This window comes from Aquarana catesbeiana, linkage group LG01 (assembly GCF_042186555.1).
Source record: "Aquarana catesbeiana isolate 2022-GZ linkage group LG01, ASM4218655v1, whole genome shotgun sequence".
NCBI lineage: Eukaryota > Metazoa > Chordata > Amphibia > Anura > Ranidae > Aquarana > Aquarana catesbeiana.
This window is the reverse complement of record NC_133324.1, coordinates 441,028,424-441,048,025: the sequence shown is the minus strand read 5'-3', so window position 1 is coordinate 441,048,025 and position 19,602 is coordinate 441,028,424.

Here is a 19,602-nt window from a genome sequence, read left to right as displayed (position 1 = left end):
TCGTTCCGGCACCCGGCCCGGCTGGAAGAAGGCCGTCAGTTTTTTTTTGGGCCCCGTTCCTGGCCCCGTTTGCGGGACATCTGTGCTGCAGGTGCCGTGGGAGCGTGGCCGTTATCCTGGCCATTAGCTGTGCTCGTCTGGCCGGCTGTGGAGAGCTCCAGGCTCAAGCAGCCATTCTCGTGCATGCGCAAGCCACGCCCCCCGATGAGAATATTTTAACATCCCCAAACATAAATGTTATGAAAAATAATAATTTATTGGTAATGGTGATAGGAGAGGGAGGGGAAGGGAAGGTGGTTAAGGGGAATAACTGATAGAAAAAACATTGCTTAGGTACCAGAGAGTACAACCACAAAAATGTTCAGATAAGGGGCGGGAGGCAGAATAGAGTACATGTAGAGATAGAAGAGGGTCAACCAAAGGCTCACTAGGGGACAGACAAATACTGGATCCGTGGGTCCCACGTTTTGTCAAATCTCGCCGGGTTATTATGAAGGATGCGGGTACGTTTGTCATTACCATAACCCAGTTCAGTTTACTTTTATTGTAGTCAAGTGGCACCAACAAGTGGCACCAACAGTCGCTTCCAGTATTTAGCAACAGTGATCCTTGCTTATAAAAGCATATATAGGATCAGCTTCGTAGATTTTATTTGGGACCTCCTCAGGCAGTTTCTGGAAAAGGACTGTCTCCGGGGTCTAAGAAAGTTTACTCCTGACACTGAATGAATGAAATTAAACATTCAAATCCAAAATCTGGATACTATGGGGCATTGCCACCAAATGTGGTACATAGTTCCCATTTGTCCACAGTGCCGGAAACAGGTAGGAGATGCAGCAGAGTGCATCTTTGCAACTCTTGTGGCAACCAGGTACCACCTCAGGAGTGATTTATAATTAGATTCTAACATGTCGTATTCATGGAGATCTTGACAAAGCATGGGCAATGGGCAATGTTTTGCCATTCATTCAGTTCAAGGGAAATACCCAGGTCCCGTTTCCAATGGATCATATAAGTTAGGTTGGTATTTGGATCAGTAAGGGGCATATATAAAGTGGATATTCGACCTGTCAACAGACCCCTAGCTTGACAGAATAGTTGAAAGCACAAAAGCGTTAACGGTACTGCTAGTACATTAAGTTTGGATCGTATAAAGGACACTATTTGTTTCCTAAACGTTTCACTGGGCGGCATCTGTAGGTGTTCACTAAAGTGCTGCAAGAAGTATGGCTTGTCTCCATCAAGATAATCCCCAATTTGTAAGAGGCCTTTATTAATCCACCATTTAATTTAAATCGGTACAAGCCCAGGTGTGAATTTGGGATTGCAAAAGGCAGGGGCTAAAGCGGTATGAGGGAAAGAGAAAAATTTGCGATATCGTAGTCTGTCCCAGACAGACAAAGAATAATGCCATGTACAGGCTATCGGAATTTCCAACATCCAAACCATGGATTTTTTTCCGACGGATGTTGGCTCAAACTTGTCTTGCATACACACGGTCGCACAAATGTTGTCGGAAATTCCGATCAGCAAGAACGTGCTGACGTACAACACGTACGATGGCATTATAAAGAGCAAGTTTAATAGCCAGTGTGCCACCCTTTGGGCTCCTTCTGCTAATCTCGTGTTAGCAGAAGTTTGGTGAGAGACGATTCGCGCTCTTCAGCCTCGTGCTTTTCAGATTGTTACTGCTCTTCAGTTTGTGCTTGTGGGTTCGTATCTGTTTTTCAGTGCGTGTTGTCAGTTCGTTTCTGTCTTTCAGTGCGTTCAATTTAATAGTTCGTATCTGTTTTTCAGTTGGTTCTTGTCCACTCCTTTCTGATTTTCAGATCGTTCATCTCAGGTTCTTTCTGATTTTCAGTGCGTTCTGTTAGTTCGTTCTGACCAGCCGACCATTTTGAAGCCATGTTGTAGGTACTTACTTGTGGTAGAGTTAGTGCTGTGCAGGGGCTTGGTGTTGGGGTTCTTACTTTGACCCAAGCCCAGTCCATGAACAGGGGGAGGAGGAGTTCATGGACAATGAATTGGTTGCTCCAGCGTGACCAATTCTCTCACATGCCTTTGTTGCGGGAGATCCGTGAGAAACACCCTGATAATTTCAGGAATTATCTCTGGATGACGGACCCCATTTTTCACCGTCTGTTAGCTTTGCTGTCCCCTTATATTACGAAGCAAGACACCTGCATGCAGCAAGCCATCACTCCCGAGCAGAGGCTAGTCACCACCTTGCGGTACTTGGTGACGGGGAAAAGTCTGCAGGACATCACGTTCGACAGGCATCTCCCCCCAGGCTCTGGGAATCGTTATTCCAGAGACCTGTTCTGCCATTATTCAGGTCCTGCAGAAGGACTATATATTAAGGTAAGTTTTCTCCTTTAACATCACATTCTATGTATTTAATGTTTGCTAATGTATTGTATTTATTTCATCAGTCCATAATTACCATGATTGTAATATGCTGTGAATGTCCTCTTTGTCCTCACGCATGCTGGAAGCTTTTAATGCTCCTTTTTGTCCTTCATGCATATTTGCCTTCACTAACCTCCCCAGCATGCTATCCAGGGCCCCTATACACCTCGCCTAGTCACTTAATAATGTTTTTTCTCAGCTCCATTGTAGTGCTTACCCTAAACACCCCTTAAAATGTGTTTAAATGTTATTTTTGTCCTTAAATTCAGGCAGAGTGCAAGAGGCTTTTTTGGGGGGCCAATACTCATTTGGAACCCTCCCTCCCCCCCAAAGTCAACTGATACCAATCCTCTATCTGCTGATTTTGCCAAACCCATACACACTATACCTACCTCTTTTGTGTTCTTATTTATAGATACATTCACAAAAGCATGTAGTGCAAGGGCTTGCCTGAATACTTTCAAATAGTACTGTTTAAAGTTTTGTTCTTCTATTATCTTGCAGATATTAATTGCAGAATGTAAAATGTGCTTCAATTTGTACAGTGGAAATGGAGAATCCCCCTAGGGGTGGGACTTTGAAGGCACTATCAAAACGTTAAACATATGTGTCAAAATAATAAAGTTTATTGAGTACATGAAAAACATATAATAAAAATATGATAAAAATATATCCCTTTTTATCCTTTGCCGACTTTGATCTGATATGTTCTTTCCCTGCATATCATTCGTCTTTGCTTTCCCTTGATTCTCCCTATGTATTCTATGCTTGCCATTTCATCACATGCCTTAGTCCTATATTGTCTATACATCATCAGCCTTTATCATCTGGCTGGTTCCTTTCTGGCTGTGGTTCCCCCTTTTTTCTTTGTCATTTCTTTTGTCTACACATTGTGAGGGTTGTGGTGTGGGGTCTCCTGTTGGTCCCTTCCCTGTGGCATAATATATTATTGGGCTTATGCATTTGCCTTATGTGTTTACACATTTTTCTTTTTTCTAAAGTATTACATTTTTTCTTTCTCAGGCCCTTTTTTCACACTTACACCCATTCTCATATGCACCTGGCGCGGCAGGGAAGACTCTATGAGTGCCTCCAGGGATCGGGGTTACGCTATTCCTTGCGGACACCCCCTCCCATTGGTATCCATGGCGACCTCCATCATGAGGTATCTCTGCCACGCCGGTGGGACGTCACTGCGTCGTGCCCCTCCGTGTTGCCTCTGCATGACGTCGGCGCGCGTATGGCCGGCTCGGTCGCCGTGCTGTCCGTGCGGCGCATGCGCGTGGCAAACTTTGTGCCGCGGGGAGGCGCGGCGCAGTGGCGACTCAGGGGGCCCACCTTTGGAGGTGTGGTTTAGGCGAGATCATACTCAGATGTTCGGCATCTAGCTGAACAGCTGAGCTTGGGGGGAGCTATTTATATCACTTGTCAGTGCAGTTCAGGTAGAGCCTGGGGTATGACGCTCTTTGGATGAGTCTATGTCTGGGTAAGTTACATTAAATATTCGCTTTTTCTACACTGTATGGCTGCTCTTTGGCGGTATACCAGCCTGTATAGCTACAAGTTCCCTCCTGACACACATGTTTTGTTGGGTGCTTTTTATCTCTACACAGTATCCCCAATAGACAGCGGTTTCTTTCAAACCTGTGCCTTTCCAGACCTTCCAACCGCCTTTCCCCATTTTTCACCGGCCTGTGAGTGCTACCACCTGTCAACCCAGGTAGGTTGTATGCAATCTTGAACGCTTGTAATGGTTGGAGGGTTTACAGTATCTCCACTGCCCCATGCACACACTCACCCTTTTTAGACATTTTGCCATTTTGATTTTTATTTTTCTTCCCCTGCTCTTCTCTCTTTTTTCCAGATCCTCCTTTCTCTTTGGGCCCCAGTGCACATGTCAGCCCGCTGATGGTCTGAATATTCGGAACCCAGAGGGACTGTTCGGGTGTGAGGAGGTGGACACTGTTCCTCCCCCTCTACATATTGGCTTTGTTCTATTTAAGATTGCCATTAAGTGGACGGAATCCAATTTCTTTCACTTTTTAAGATGTCTGGATGCATATATGTACTTCCTTAGTGATTATGATGTAGGTATCATTATGTCTGTTGTATTCAATATATATGTAGTATCATATGTTAGGACCTGTCTGTTGGTTATTATATATTTGAATCTCATAGACACTGTACTTCCTGTGAAAACTCCTGATGAAGGAGACTACAGTTCATCTCTTTTTTTTGTTTGTACTACATGATGCATCCTTTTTTTATCATATTTTTATTATATGTTTTTCATGTACTCAATAAACTTTATATTTTGACATATATGTTTTATGTTTTGGTAGTGCCTTCAAAGTCCCACCCCTAGGGGGATTCTCCACTTCCATATTTACTTGGGATGTGGCATACCTTTTTCTCTACAGTTTATTCTGGACATCCCTTTTCATTCAATTTGTACAGTGTGTATTCCTATTTTTGTATTATGACACTTCTTACTTGCCCAGTGGGCTGCCAATAGTGTAAGTAAAGGAGGGGCTGGCCAAAGTAACACACATTATTTATGTATTCAGCTCTCAATGAAGTGGAGAGGGTTACCTGTCCAAAACATCCCCCCCCCCCTAAAATTTTTACAATGGGCCATCAGAGGGGAATCTGATAAGTGGACCTTATACTTTTGTCTTTAAATACTCATTTCAATAAATGTTATAATTATGTTGGCCAATAATGTTTGTGTCTAATCTGCTTGCAATGTTCTGTGCAAAAGTACAAATTTTTTTTTCTTGTTTGACTCCACAGTTTCCTTCAAACCCACAGGAATTCAGACTGTGGCATCCCACTTTGCTCAGTGGTGGGACTTTCCTAACTGCGGAGGGGCAATAGATGGGAAACACGTTCACATCGTCCCACCCCCCAACTCAGGGTCATACTATTATAATTATAAGGGGTGTAATAGTATTGTGATGTTGGCGGTGGTGTCGGTGACATACGAGTTTTTGTATGTGGACGTGGGGAAGAATGGCCGGATGTCGGATGGTGGAGTCATCGCCCAGAGCAAGTTCTACAGACGGCTCCAGAATGGTGGCTTGGGCTTGCCACCTGCGGAAGACAACATGGCTGGTTTTCTGTTTGTGTTCATCGCTGATGAAGCGTTTGGGCTAGGTGAACATCTGATTAGGCCATTACCCATGAGGACCCTCACCCCGGACCAGAGGATTTTTAACTACCGGCTGGCCAGAGCCAGAAGAGTGGTTGAGAATGCTTTCTGCATAATGGCCAGCCGGTTCCACCTATTTCTGACACTAATCCACATGGCAGAATATAAACTCAACCATATTGTGCTTGCTTGCTGCATTATACAAAATCATCTACGCAAAAATGCATCAAACTATGTGGCCTCAGTTTGGACTGAGGCCGGCTTTCTTGATCGTTCAACCCTGACAGCACTTGAAGCTGGCCGTCCTGACTTGCCCCCGCAAAGTGCCCGCGAAGTTAGACAAAAATCTGGAGTAGTTTGCGGGTAGGGGGGCCATTGATATGCCAGCAAATGTGTGAAACATTTTTAAAATAAATTTTTATTATAAACTGAACTAATATTTCATTTGATTTACTGCTTGTGTTTCTTTTAGCTGTCTACTAGGTTCTCCAATGGGCTTTTCTTTTTTTTTTTTTCATTAAAATTTTTATTGTTTCACAGAAAAAACAACAGATCAACAATAGTAACACAAAAGTCCCATAATGTAACAGTGTAACATTGGTAGGCACATCAGTAACCTGTACAGAGAAGATAAAGTTAGAAATCTTCATGTTTAGAATACTCTAACCATTCATCGGTACATGGTATGTATTGCTGCACTGAGGAGTTTTGAGGCCCTGCTCCCCTCCAGACACCCTAAAAGGGATCATACTGTGTCCTGTGAGGTGCCGAGGCCCCATCTCTCCATGTCTAGTGGAGGCCTTAGGAGGATCTCCTGGGGATGTGATAAAGTATCTTCGTCCTCCTATGATAACATGTATGAAGAGTATCCCAGTCTCTAAAGAAGACATAGGTCCTTATCTTTGTTGGTTTAGGATATAACATATGGACCTAAACAGAAAGCGATAAACCAGTGCCCATCGTGTGGACTTATGCTAAAACCATAAAGAAGGGATAACAGATTAAGGAAAAGGAAAAAGGAGGAAAGAGAGAAAAATAGATGGGGAGAAAAGAGGAGGAGAAGAGGAGGTGCTTTTCTACCAGATGCAAGTCCCAGTGATCAGCAACCTGAATTGCCAACAATACCTGGGATTAGGGATATTCCCATGTATTGAGCCCAGGGTTCCCATATTGCTTCAAACTGGGGAGTTGTATCCCAGATAGAACTGACCAGTTTTTCTTGTGCCATTATCCAGGAAATTTTCTTTTCATGGATAAAAGAGATACTGTTGGTAGCTTCCATGCTTTAGCTATAGCTATTTTAGCCCCAATCAAAATAAACAAAATCAGTTTGCGAGTAATTTTGGGGACGCACGGTGCTAGGCCATTAAGCAAGGCTATTGCCGGCGTTTGAGGGATAGCACAACCTGTGACCCTGCGGATAAGGTGGAAGACTTTATTCCAGAACCCATGAAGTTTGGAACATTCCCACCATATGTGGATCATGGAACCCAGGCCTTGGCATCCCCTGAAACACAAAGGTGATGCGGATGGGAACATAGAAGCCAATCTAGTCGGCATCAGGTACCACCTCGTAAAGAGTTTGACGTTGGCCTCCAAGAGTGAGGTATTGTAGATGCCTTTGATTGAGCGAGAATAGGATTTGTGCCAGTCCTCTAATTCCTAAGTGCTCTGGAGGTCCTTTTCCCAAGCAATCATGTAGGGTAGTTTGTTTACATTTGTAGCTAGTGACTCATAGATTATAGAAATCCCTCCCCTCTGCTCCATGGCTTGACCACACCAGCGTTCGTATCCTGTAAACCCCGGTGGGTTAGGTTTGATTTTCCAAATGGAATGAATGAAGCAAGAGATCTGGTGGAATCTAAACCTTTCCGTGTAAGGGATCTCTAGTTCCTTTTCAAAATGTTTAAGGGGTAACGGGCCCGTACAGGAGAAGAAATGTCCAATGCGGTACACTCCCTTGTCCAGCCACCACTTGAATGCTCTAATGTCCATGCCAGGCTGGAAAAGGGGGTTTTGGAATTGATGAGCTAGTAGTTAGGAATCAGAGATCAGGGAGGGAAGCTTCCTTAGCGAATCCCACAGGGAAAGTGAATGTGAGAGGATTGGAGAAAGAATGGGGGTCTACTCTTGGGTGGGCACCATAACAAATAATCTAGGATGAACATAGGTACTGCTTGTCTCTCTATGGTTATCCAGTCTGGTTTCTCAGTTTTGAGGTATATGGTGGACAATTGCGCTAACCGCGTGGCCTGGTAATACCATAGGAGATTCGGAAGGCCCAGCCCCCCTTGTGTGGGAAGATTAAATAGGTTGCAGCTCAAAAGACGAGGACCATTCTTATGCCATATGAATCTAGTGATTTTACTCTGAAAGGCTTTAAGATGATCCTGTCTAATTGGTATAGAGAGGGAGTGGAACAAATACAACAGTCTGGGTAGGAGGGTCATTTTAACCAAGCTAATTCTACCCGTCCAAGCTATATCATGAGATCCCCAGCTTCTGAGATCATCTTCTAGTTTACAGTACATTGGCGGGTAGTTTGCCTGATAAAGGCGTTCAATCTTAGACGTAATATTAAGCCCCAAGTATTTAATGGAGGTATCACTCCATTCAATTTTATAGGTTTTCTGTAGGTGGGAGACCAGAGAGCCAGAGAGAGATACATTCAGAGCCTGGGACTTGGACGTATTGACCCGGAGGCCCGAAATCACTGCAAATTTGTTTAATAGTGTGCATATTGTTAGGAGAGAGGAGGCTGGGGAGGTTACAAAGAGCAGAATGTCATCTGCAAATAAGGCGCATTTATGTGTAGTGTGGCCACACTGTACCCCCCGATATCTGGGTGTTTACGGAAAGTGATTGCCAGAGATTCTATCATTATGGCGAATATCAGGGGAGACAGTGGGCATCCCTGGCGTGTGCCCATGGCTATCTTGATCGGGTCAAAGTAGAGCCCTTGAAGTCTAACTCTACCCTCGGGCCCTGAATATAGAGCCTCAAGGATCCTTATCAAATTCGGGCCAAAACCCCAGCGGCATAATACCACAAAGAGATATGGCCAGGATACCGAATCAAAGGCCTTCTGAAGGTCCAAAGATAACAACATGCCCTCTTGTTTGTTGCCCCAGTCTGATTGTAGTATCGATTTGAGGTCCACTGCTCTTCTCACTTGGACTGGTCCCTGGCAACCAGGAATAAACCCAACCTGGTCTTTATGGATATAGAGTCCAATAAATGATGCTAGTTTGCTAAAAAACTTTACTTAAGATTTTTAAGTTGTTATTAATCAAGAAAATTGTTTCCAATTTTACTAGCGTCTTTACCTGGTTTGGGGATTATGTTATATATTATATTGGTATATATTATATATATACCATGTTAAGTTGGTTTCCTATAGGGGAACCCTTGATCATTGAATTGAAAATTTAGTGAGATAAGGTGTTAGGGTTTCAGAAAATGTTTTATAATAGGGTGTGGAGAGCCCATCAGGCCCCGGCGCCGTCCCCCCCTTTACTGATTTAATAACCTCCGCAACCTCCTCCTCAGAAATGGGAGCCTCCATTTCCGCTCTGTGTTTATCATTCAATGTAGGCAAGTTTAATTCCTCCAGGAATTCTTCTACTCGAGTGAGGTTTATGTTTTTGTCTGCTCTATATAAGACTGTATAAAATTCCTGAAAGGCCATCATTATGCGCTGTGCATTCAGGGTAAATGTGCCGTCGGCTTGTCTAATTTTGGGCAGGGAATGAGAATAAAATCTAGGAGATAGTTTTGAAGCAAGCATGGGTCCTATTTTGTCCCTTCTCTGGTAGAATTTGGCCCCAGTCCATCTGATGGACTTATCAGCTTTTGCCGTAAGGGCCAAGTTTAGAGCCACCTGGGCAGCATCAAGAGCAGGGCCGGGTACTTTGGCAGGGTTCTTTTTGTGTTGTTTGTTCAGAGTGTACAATTCTCTCTCAAGTCTCTCTGTGTCTCCCAACCTTTCTTTTTTTCATTGAGCTGCAATTTGCATTAACTTACCCCTAATGGTGTGCCGCCCAGAAAGTCTCCGCCAAAATACCCCCCACATCATTGAGGTGAAAGTATTCCCGTAGAGCCCCCTGTATTTCTATTACTCTGATGGGGTCATTTAAGATGGATTGGTTGAGTGTCCAATGGGAGGTGCATTGTCTAGGGATGTCATGGCATAACGTTAATAGAACCATACAATGGTCCGACCAAGCTACGTCCAAGATTTTGGACGCGAGGGCCGATAGAATGTGGCGAGTGGAGATCAGGATATGATCAATGCGTGAGTAAGACTGATGTGAATGCGAGAAGTGGGTAAAGTCCCGGGTGGTTGGGTTTAGTTCCCACCATATGTCAGTCAAGTTAGACTGGAAAATCAGTTGCGCTATGTGGATGCTAGCTTTGCTAGGTCTGATCAGTCGTGTACTAGTGGGTTTGGATTTGTCCAATCCGGAATCAAAAGCCGTATGGAGTCTCCGCTCATGATTATGATGCCCTCCATCATCGTGCCAAGGATGGAAAACATTTGTCGGAAAAACCTTGGAAATGAGCATGGAGAAAAGAGGGACTGTACTGCTTTGGGAAGTGAGTCTCCTGCAGGAGGACCACATCAATATGGTGAGATCGATATACCTGGAAGGCTTTCCGTCTCTTTACTGGTGAATTTAGTCCTGTGAGTTGTGAGATATTACGCGTAAGGGAGGTGGTGTAGTGTTGTCATTAGCCATGGAGCAGAAAGGGATGAACGCCATCCAACCCATGGTCACTTACCCCATTCCAGACAGGAGAGAGGAAATATTCGGTCGCTTGCATGGATTATAGCGTACCCATCGCCCCCTTGCAAGGGAAAAGCATCAGTAGGTCATCTGAAAAAGAAAAGAGGTTAGCACAGAAGTGAGAAAGAAAGAAGAGACATATCAATAACATCATATAAACCGTAAAGCCTGAACTAGGCCCGGAATGAGGGAAGGAGAATAACTCCCTCCCCTCATTCAAAGTAGACATCTTTTTATAGCCCATTTACAGGGCTATATTCCTACCATCCAGAGTTGGAAACAACCTGTCTGAGTAGTAAGGGAAGGCACAAGGCAACAGCCCCGGCCCTAAACAGCATTGAAATAACAACTAAACTTAAAATTATGTGGGAACAGCTAACAGGTTCCCCCATTAGTAGCATAGGTTAAAGTATCTAACTGGGGAAGACAATATCAGGGGAGGGTAGTATGGGCTGGTTAGGGTGTAAAGTATGCAGTCTTGTCTTGATAACGAAAATGTGGCGTATGTCCCTCAACAACACACCAGCCACAGTCACGGGTGTAAAGGACAAGTTCAATCCAAACGTGGAAAGAGTTCTCCGGCAGTATTCTCAGCCCGGGAGAAATGAAAAATATGACAGACTAGCGGGTCTGGGTCTCCGCCATCAGGGGGGCATGTTATCTTTGAATCTCTTGGATTTGGCCGTACCCCATAGTGGTGAGGTAGGACTTGGTGGAGTAGGTCATTTGGAAGAGACCTGCAGAACATTGGACGTATCCATTGTTGATTCCTGGGTGATGAGCTTAAGGTCCAGCAGCTCTGGACCAGCTCATTCAGTTCACCCTCTGGGAAGCTGTGAATCGCATGTTGTTTCCCTTTGTAGAAGAATTTCAGGGCGAATGGGAATGCCCAGTGATATTTGATACCCTAGTTGGTGAGAACGACAAGAAGAGGTTTTAGTAATCTCCTCTTTTGAATGGTGAACAGAGAAATGTCCGCAAATATTTGGATGGCCTGTCCCTGGAACTTCAGCTGGTCCTGTTGGCGGGAGCGTTTCATCACTTCTTCCTTAATGGAGTACTAGTGTGGTTTAACCACAATGTCTCTGGGGTTACCGTCTTTCCTGGGGGGGTCCCAGGGATCTGTGGGCTCTGTCCAGTTCCAATTTATGTATTGGGACCGAGGGGATCAGGGATTTCATAAATTCCTGTACAGCCGATTGAACATCGTTAATTGATTCGCGTAACCCTCTGATCCGAAAGTTGTCTCTCCTCGAGCGATTCTCGAGATCGTCCATCCAGGCCTGAGCAGTATCTAGCTGCTCCTGCATTAAATGTAAATGGCCCGACTTCAGTCTGGTCTGGCAAAAGACGCAGGCTGTTGTAAGACCACAGCCTCGGGACATATATGTCATCTGCTGCTGCTCCCGATCTCTTGGAGTCCTGGACCTGCTCCCTATTAAATGGACTCCTCAGGTTACCAATTTGGCCTGTCAAATAATTGATGTCTGCTCTGGGGTACAAAGGCTTCACCAAGTTCAACAGTTTCTCCAGCATTGCCTTCCTCTTTATTTTGTTATGACCCCTAAAGAATTTCTATTTTTATTTTAAAAAATCCTTGGTTATGTGTTTTACTTCAAAAAAGACAGTTTGTTTGTGAGTAGGCAGGTACATTTCACAAATACAATGTCAAATTAACAAGGGACACCAACACCAACCAACCTCTTTGAGGTTCAAAAATAAAAGATAATAATGGTGTTGTGGTAACTTGACACACAAAACGACAAAAAATATTATGGAGATTACTAGAAAAAAAAAATTCAGAAGATCTTGCTAAAAATTTTTTTAAAAAAAGTACATCACTATTAAAAAAAATTAAACATTATTCAGGAGATCTGGCGGAAAAAAAAAAAAAGATTATTTAGGAGATCACGAGAAATAATAAATAAATCAGTTTGTCAGAACTCTGTGAATATCAGCAGCAAAACAACTTCATTTTTCCAGCATTATAAAGAAGAGAATGCGCTGCATTAAAAGATGAAAAACTTTGCAGCGTAACGAATGTGCTATCCCAATTACGAACGCTAGTTTTACCAGACTGAGCGATTCCGTCTCATACTTGATTCAGAGCATGTGTGGAATTTTGTGCGTCGGAATTGTGTACACGTGCTCAGAATTTCCGACAAGTTTTTTGTCTGAAAATTTGAGAACTAGCTCTCAAACAGTTGTTATCAGAAATTCCGACAGCAAATGTCCGATGGAGCATACACACGGTCGGAATTTCCAACAAGCTCACATCGAACATTTGTTGTCGGAAATTCTGATCGTCTGTACGCGTCATAAGACAATGTAGGACACAAAATAGGGCGAGGTAATTGATTGAGAAACCACATCAGGGATCCAATAGCATAAGGGTGACAAGAAAGGCCCTCAATAGTGACCCACAAAGGCTTAGGGCCTTTAGCTGTAGTGTAAAAGAGCTGTGTTATCTGGGCGGCCTGAGGATTAGGAAGTCCCAAACCACCACGTGGTTTCAGAGAATATAGTGTCAACTTACTCATCCAGGGATGTTTGTTGCCCTAAACAAAATGAAGGACTTCGAATTGCAATCTTAGTAATTCTCCTTGAGGGACTGCTACCAGGAAAGGTCCTGAAATAATAAAGTGAGCAGGGCCCTCTGATTCCTCCTGTATTGAATTGTATTGTACTTGTACTGTCTGCCCTAATGTTGTAAAGCGCTGCGTAAACTGTCGGCGCTATATAAATCCTGCATAATAATAATAATAAAGTAGTCTGGGCAGAAAGGTCATTTTAAAAGAATTGATTCTACCAAACCAAGATAAGATCTTCCCTGAGACTTTTAAAGAGTAGGGGATAATTTGTTCGATAAAGAGTTGGAATTAAAGATGTAAGCTGAATCCCTAAGCAGGGAAGAGAGCATTGAGCTCATTGAAAATCGTAGGTGTCACAGAGATTCTGTACCACCAAAGGGGGTAAAGAAATATTAAGAGCAGTCGTCTTATGGTAATTTAGGGAAAGTTCTGAGTCTTGAGAGAACTGACGCAGTAGGACTAGTAAATTAGGTAAGGTGATCTGGGGATTTAAAATATACATGAGGACATCATCAGCAAACAGGGCACATCTGTGCTCCTGTTGCCCACAATTAATACCATAAATGTTGGGATGAGAACTGATAGCGAGAGCAAGAGGTTCAATTATCAATGCAAAAAGTAAGGGGGAAAGTGGGCAACCCTGCCTGGTTCCACGACTGATGAGATAAGAGGATGATTTTTAATCTTGTATGGAAATTGAGCTGAAGGAGCACAATATAGGGTTTTTCAGTAAAGCAATAAATGTGGGGCCAAACCCAAAAGCCTTCAACGTGTTAATTATGTATTTCCAGGTCAAACTATCAAAGGCCTTGTCAAGGTCTAATGATAAAAGCAGGATTTCTCTAGGTGAAGAGGTATCCCAATTAGTTCTCACCGCTGAAATCAACGCTAAAAGACCTATGGATTTGATTCAGTGTTTTGGCTTCCATGTATAAAGCCTGATTGATCTTTATGGAGGTAGGTTTCCAGAAAGGTATTACGATGGAGAGCCAAAACTTTAGTAAGGATTTTAAATCACAGTTATTTAAGGAGATAGGGCGATAATTAACTCCTTTGCAACAGTGCCTCACGGCCCTTTAAGAGGTTTCAAATACAGGGGGTGTGCTCTCGGCACAGCTGTGACTGCTAACTGGTATGCAAATATGTGGCTGCTCGGCGCCAAAGAGCCCGCATATTTGCGTACTGTGGGCGCCTAGGGGTTAAGGATGTCCGTAGTGTCTTTATTAATTTTAGAAATGACACTTATATATGCTCTATTCTCGTTGTGAGGCACTGAACCCCCATCACACAAATGGTTAAAATAAAGGGCCATATGTGAAACAAAAAGTTCTGAAAACTTTTTATAATAGGTATGAGGGAGACCATCAGGACCCAGTAACTTATGTAAAGCTAATGTTTAAATATCCTGGTGGATTTCCTCACAAGTGATGGATTGGTTGATAAGTTCCCTATGAGCCTCATTAAGGGATGAAAGCGGTTAGAAAATGGTGAATAGATGGAGAAGCGGTCCCCTGAGAATGGCAGTAAAGATCGGTATAGAAGGAATGAAATTCCTGAAGAATTTTATGGGAATCCTGAGAAATATTGCCACCTGTAAGTCTAATTTTGGGGAGAGCTAGATGTCTGGGGGTAAGTTTGTGAGCCCACAGGGATCCAGGTCTGTCTCACCACGTGAAAAATGTATAGCTCACCCAACATAACAGTTTTTCCGCTTTGGTAGTGAGACAGACATTAAGTTCCGTGTGCGGATCTGTTCAATTTCAGCTAACAAGTCAGGATCAGGGCAACGCTTGTGCTGAGCAGCAAGGGTCTCATATTCCCTAGATTTAAGAGACAGCAGGTTATCACGGGCCATTTTAAGTTGAGAAGTTAACTGAATGAGAAAGCCCCTAACCAAGGCTTTCTGGGCAGCCCAGTTAGTAGCCGGTGTGGTGTTCTCTGCTTTATTAATTTCTAAATAGGATTTCAGGTGGGTAGTAATATCCAGGCAATAAGATTCATTACTCAGGAGGGATTCGTTCAAACACCAATTTGGTCTGGCCATTTTAACAATCAGGTTAGAAAGCATCAATAATATAGGGTCGTGGTCAGGCCAAGATATAGAGACAATCTTGGCGGTGGTCAATTTAGGTAGGAGTCCCGAGAGGAGAAACACATGATTAATTCAAGAGTAATGGCTATAGGCTCTGGAGACATGAGAATAATCTTGAGAGGTTGGATTAGCCTCCCTCCAAGCATCAACAAGATTGTGTTGAGACAGTAGTTGTGCAAATTTGTGACTTTGCTTGGAAGTGAACTTAAGCATGACGACTTGGGATCTGCCCAAGGCCTGATCTAATGCAGATTAGAATCGCCAGCCAAAATAGCATTGCCTTCGGAATCCGAAGCCAAAGTACTAAGTAAAGATTGAAAGAATGTATAACTAATAAATCCTGCACTTAGGACCTAGACTGTGGCTGCTGCCTTACCCCAATTTGCCACCATAGGTGGAGAATATGTGTTAGGTACCTGGTAGTAGAGCCCGACTTGTAGGAGGAGACCTCTCTTACAGCGCTGGTTCAGAAGTCACAGGAATGGGAACAGAGGCCTCGTGAGCACAGTGGGTAGGAGTGTCTGTGGCAGTGAAAGCAGCCGACACTTGCAGCAGAGTTGAGATCTTCCAGGAATGGCTAGACTGCAGATGACAGCAGACAGAAGCAGGTCAGCAATCTGAGGAGCTGATAGATGCAGCAGCAGCAGCAACTGGAGAAAAAGAGAAGAGCCGGGAGTACAGCAACACACAGAGCGGAGCAGCAGGCAACAGCAGGGTCAGGCAGTCCAGGTCGACAGGTAATCAGGCAGGTAAACACAGCAGGCTATAGCAGAGTTGGTATAACAGGCAGAGGTTGGCAACGGATCACAGGCAAAGGTTCAGGCAGAGTCAGGCAGGCCGGGGTCAGATTGGAGAGAGCAGAAGGGTCAGACAGAGCCAGGTCAGTATAGGTAGATCAGCAATCAGATACAGGTAACAAGGCACAGAGCTGAAGACGAAACAGTGCCGCACAATTGCAGCTGTAAGGCTTTTAAAAGTTATGTGGCGCCAAACGGCGTCAACGTGCACGCGCGTGCCGCAGGCGTGCTGGTGCATACTGGCAAGCAGACGCTGTTGCTCAATTTGGGAAAGGGCGCCTGAGCGCATGCGTGCACGCATGTGCCCCTGTTTGGTGCTGACAAGTCCCTGACATTGCCACCTCCCAAAGGGCAGCCTCCGGATGCCTAAATATGGTCTCTTTTCAGGATGAGCAGAAAAATAAGCGCAAATTAATCGCTTAGCATGAAGGTTGCTGTCAGGTTCCCAGGAGTTGTTTTCTGGACCATATTCCTTCCACTTGATTAGGAACTGTATTTGCCCTCATCTCCTTCTGCAATCAAGGATGGCCTCCTCCTCATACTCCTCACTCCCATCCACCAGGACAGGCTCAGGGGGTCTGGCTCCTCTATCAGGGAAGGGATCAGATACGGCAGTAATACCCTTCTGTAGAATCACAGTGTTTTTCATACATTGATAACTGTAATAAATAAATAAATATGATCTAGTGGAGACATCAATTATATGGAAAAAGTTAATATCCTATTGGGATAGTGAGGTGTAAGAGTATAAGCTTTTTAATAAATTGTTTTCTTACTTCACCAAACATACTGCACTATCAGAGGTCCCTTCTTTTTCTCTGTCCCCTCTCCATTGAGGTACCGCCCCACATTATATGGTTACAGATTACACTAATCGGAAAAGAAACAGAGCGGTAACATAATACACAGAGGAGGTACGATCACAACACAACAAAATCAAAGGATCCCTGCAGTGGAGGCGGAGGGTACTGCATCTCACAGCCAGTACTGAGGGAACAGAGCAGCAGCATGTACAAAGGAGGAATGACCACAATGCAGGAGAATTAAGAATCCACCCAGTGGTGACGGCGGGTACTGCATAGCATAGCCAGCGTTGAGGTAAGAGTCCTATGAGACCTCACTATTGAAGGAACCACACTAAGAATATTGAGGAACAACAACCACACTCAACTTATTACATATAGAACGTTTAATCATTTAACATCACTTCTTGGACTATTTATTATTATTTCTCCATCTGATTTACTATTTAAAGTTAATCTGTATTGAGTACAGCTACAATAGGATATTAACTTTATCCATATAATTGATGTCTCCACTAGATCATATTTATCTATTTATTACGGTTATCAATGTATAAAAAACACTGTGATTCTACACAAGGGTATTACTATTATTTTATTATTTTAAGTCTATTATTGTAGAGAGACACTGAATATATTACGTATGTTCACTTGCACGATAATAATTTAATTACTCTTCAGAAATTATTCAAATGTATTAATTTGATACCATTTGTTAATAGTATTTGCGCGAAATCACTTTATTAATTTTTCTTTTTATGAGTGATTAGTAGTAACTATAGATTTTGCTGCATTTTGATTCACCAATACCGATTTTCATATCACTTATTTTTTATATATCCTAAGTAGGGCGAAAGCATCCTTTTCACCATCAGATACGGCAGGTTTTAATAGGGATACGTGGAACACTGGGTGAATTTTAAGAGAGTCAGGCAGGAATAACTTCATTGATCTTTCTTTCACTGGAAAAGGACCCATAAACTTAGGTGCAAATTTCTTCGAAGGACAAGCCAACTTAATATTACTTGCAGAAAGCCATACCTGATCGCCAAGCTGTAGATCCAGTTCCCCTCTTCTCTTTCGGTCAAAAGTTCTTTTGCTGTCTGCCTGGGCCTTAGACACCGCCTCTTGCAACACCCGGTTGTTGTGGCTGAGGAACTCCACCGTATCCTGGACTGCCGGAACTGGAGACATTGGAAGAAAGTCATGTAGAAAAGTTAAATGAAAGCCATAATTGTCGAAAAAGGGGGACTGTCCAGTGGCTGAGTGGCTAGCATTATTATATGCAAATTCCACTAGGGGCAGCAGGGACACCCAATCATCCTGTACAAAGGATGTAAAACACCTGATGTATTGTTCGAGAGTTTGGTTGGTCCTCTCCGTCTGCCCGTTAGTTTGAGGGTGATAGGCCGAGGACAGGGCCAACTCAATCTTTAGGATCTCACACAGGGCCCTCCAGAAGCATGAGGTGAACTGCACCCCCCTGTCGGATACTATGTTAGCAGGAATTCCGTGTAGTCTGACAATTTCTTTAATAAATATACGGGCAGTTTCAATGGTGGATGGGGTCCCTTTTAAGGGTAGGAAATGGGCCATTTTGGATAAGCGGTCCACGACCACAAAAATAGCTGAGCACCCCTCAGAACATGGAAGCTCAACTATAAAGTCCATGGTAATCATTTTCCAGGGTCTATCGGGTACAGGTAGGGGTTTTAGCAGTCCCCAGGCCCGGTTTCTTGTCGTCTTGTTCTGGATGCAAACAGGGCAAGAGCTGACATATTTCTCACAGAACTCCTTCAGGTTGGGTCACCAGAACATGCGTCTCATGAGTTCAAGGGTCTTGCGGACTCCAAAGTGACCTGCCAGCAGGTGGTCGTGGAGTAGGGTAGGTACTTTGACTCAGATGTGAAGATTTGGCTACCCTTCCAAAATAGACCATCTCTGGGTGTTTCCCCGAGGTCTTGACGAGTCCAAGGATGCTTCCTTGATCTGGAAGAGGAAATCTGTCTGCAGGAGTAAAAAGTTACTTGTGGGCAGGATGGTATCAGGGACAGATAATAATGGTAAGTAGAGCCCCACTTGTAGGAGGAGACCTCTCTTACAGTGCTGGTTCAGGAGTCACTGGAATAGGAACAGTGGCCTTGTGAGCACAGTGGCTAGGAGTGTCTGTGGCAGTGGAAGCAGCCGACACTTGCAGCAGAGTGGAGATCCTCCAGGAATGGCTGGACTGCAGATGACAGCAGACAGAAGCAGGTCAGCGATCTGAAGAGCTGATAGATGCAGCAGCAGCGGCAACTGGAGCAGAAGAGAAGAGCCGGGAGTATAGCAACACACAGAGCGGAGCAGCAGGCAACACAGGGTCAGACAGTCCGGGTCGGCAGGTAATCAGGCAGGTGAACACAGCAGGCTATAGAAGAGTCGGTATAATGGGCAGAGGTCAGCAGTGGATCACAGGCAGAGGTTCAGGCAGAGTCAGGTAGGCCGGGGGTCAGATTGGAGAGAGCAGAATGGTCAGACAGAGCCGGGTCAGTATAGGTAGATCAGCAATCAGATACAGGTAACAAGGCACAGAGCTGAAGACGAAACAGCACCGCACAATTGCAGCTGTAAGGCTTTTAAAAGTTCTGTGGTGCCAAACGGCGTTAACGCGCACACGTGTGCGCCCGCCATGCGTGCTGGTGCATACTGGTAAGCAGACGCTATTGCTTAATTCGGGAAAGGGCGCCCGGGTCCTGTTCGGTGCTGGCAAGTCCTTGACAATATGAATGGAATGGATAAAAAGAGGTATGGGTGGCGCTCCCTTACATTAGTATATAATAGGAGTGCTATTGCCATGCACCACCCTCTAAAAGGGGCAGTGCATGGCACCAGCACTCCTATTAAATACTAATATAAGGCAGCGCCACCCATACCTCTTTTTATCCATTCCAAGGATTGAAAGAATGCCACCTGGTTAGTGTATGAGGCATATT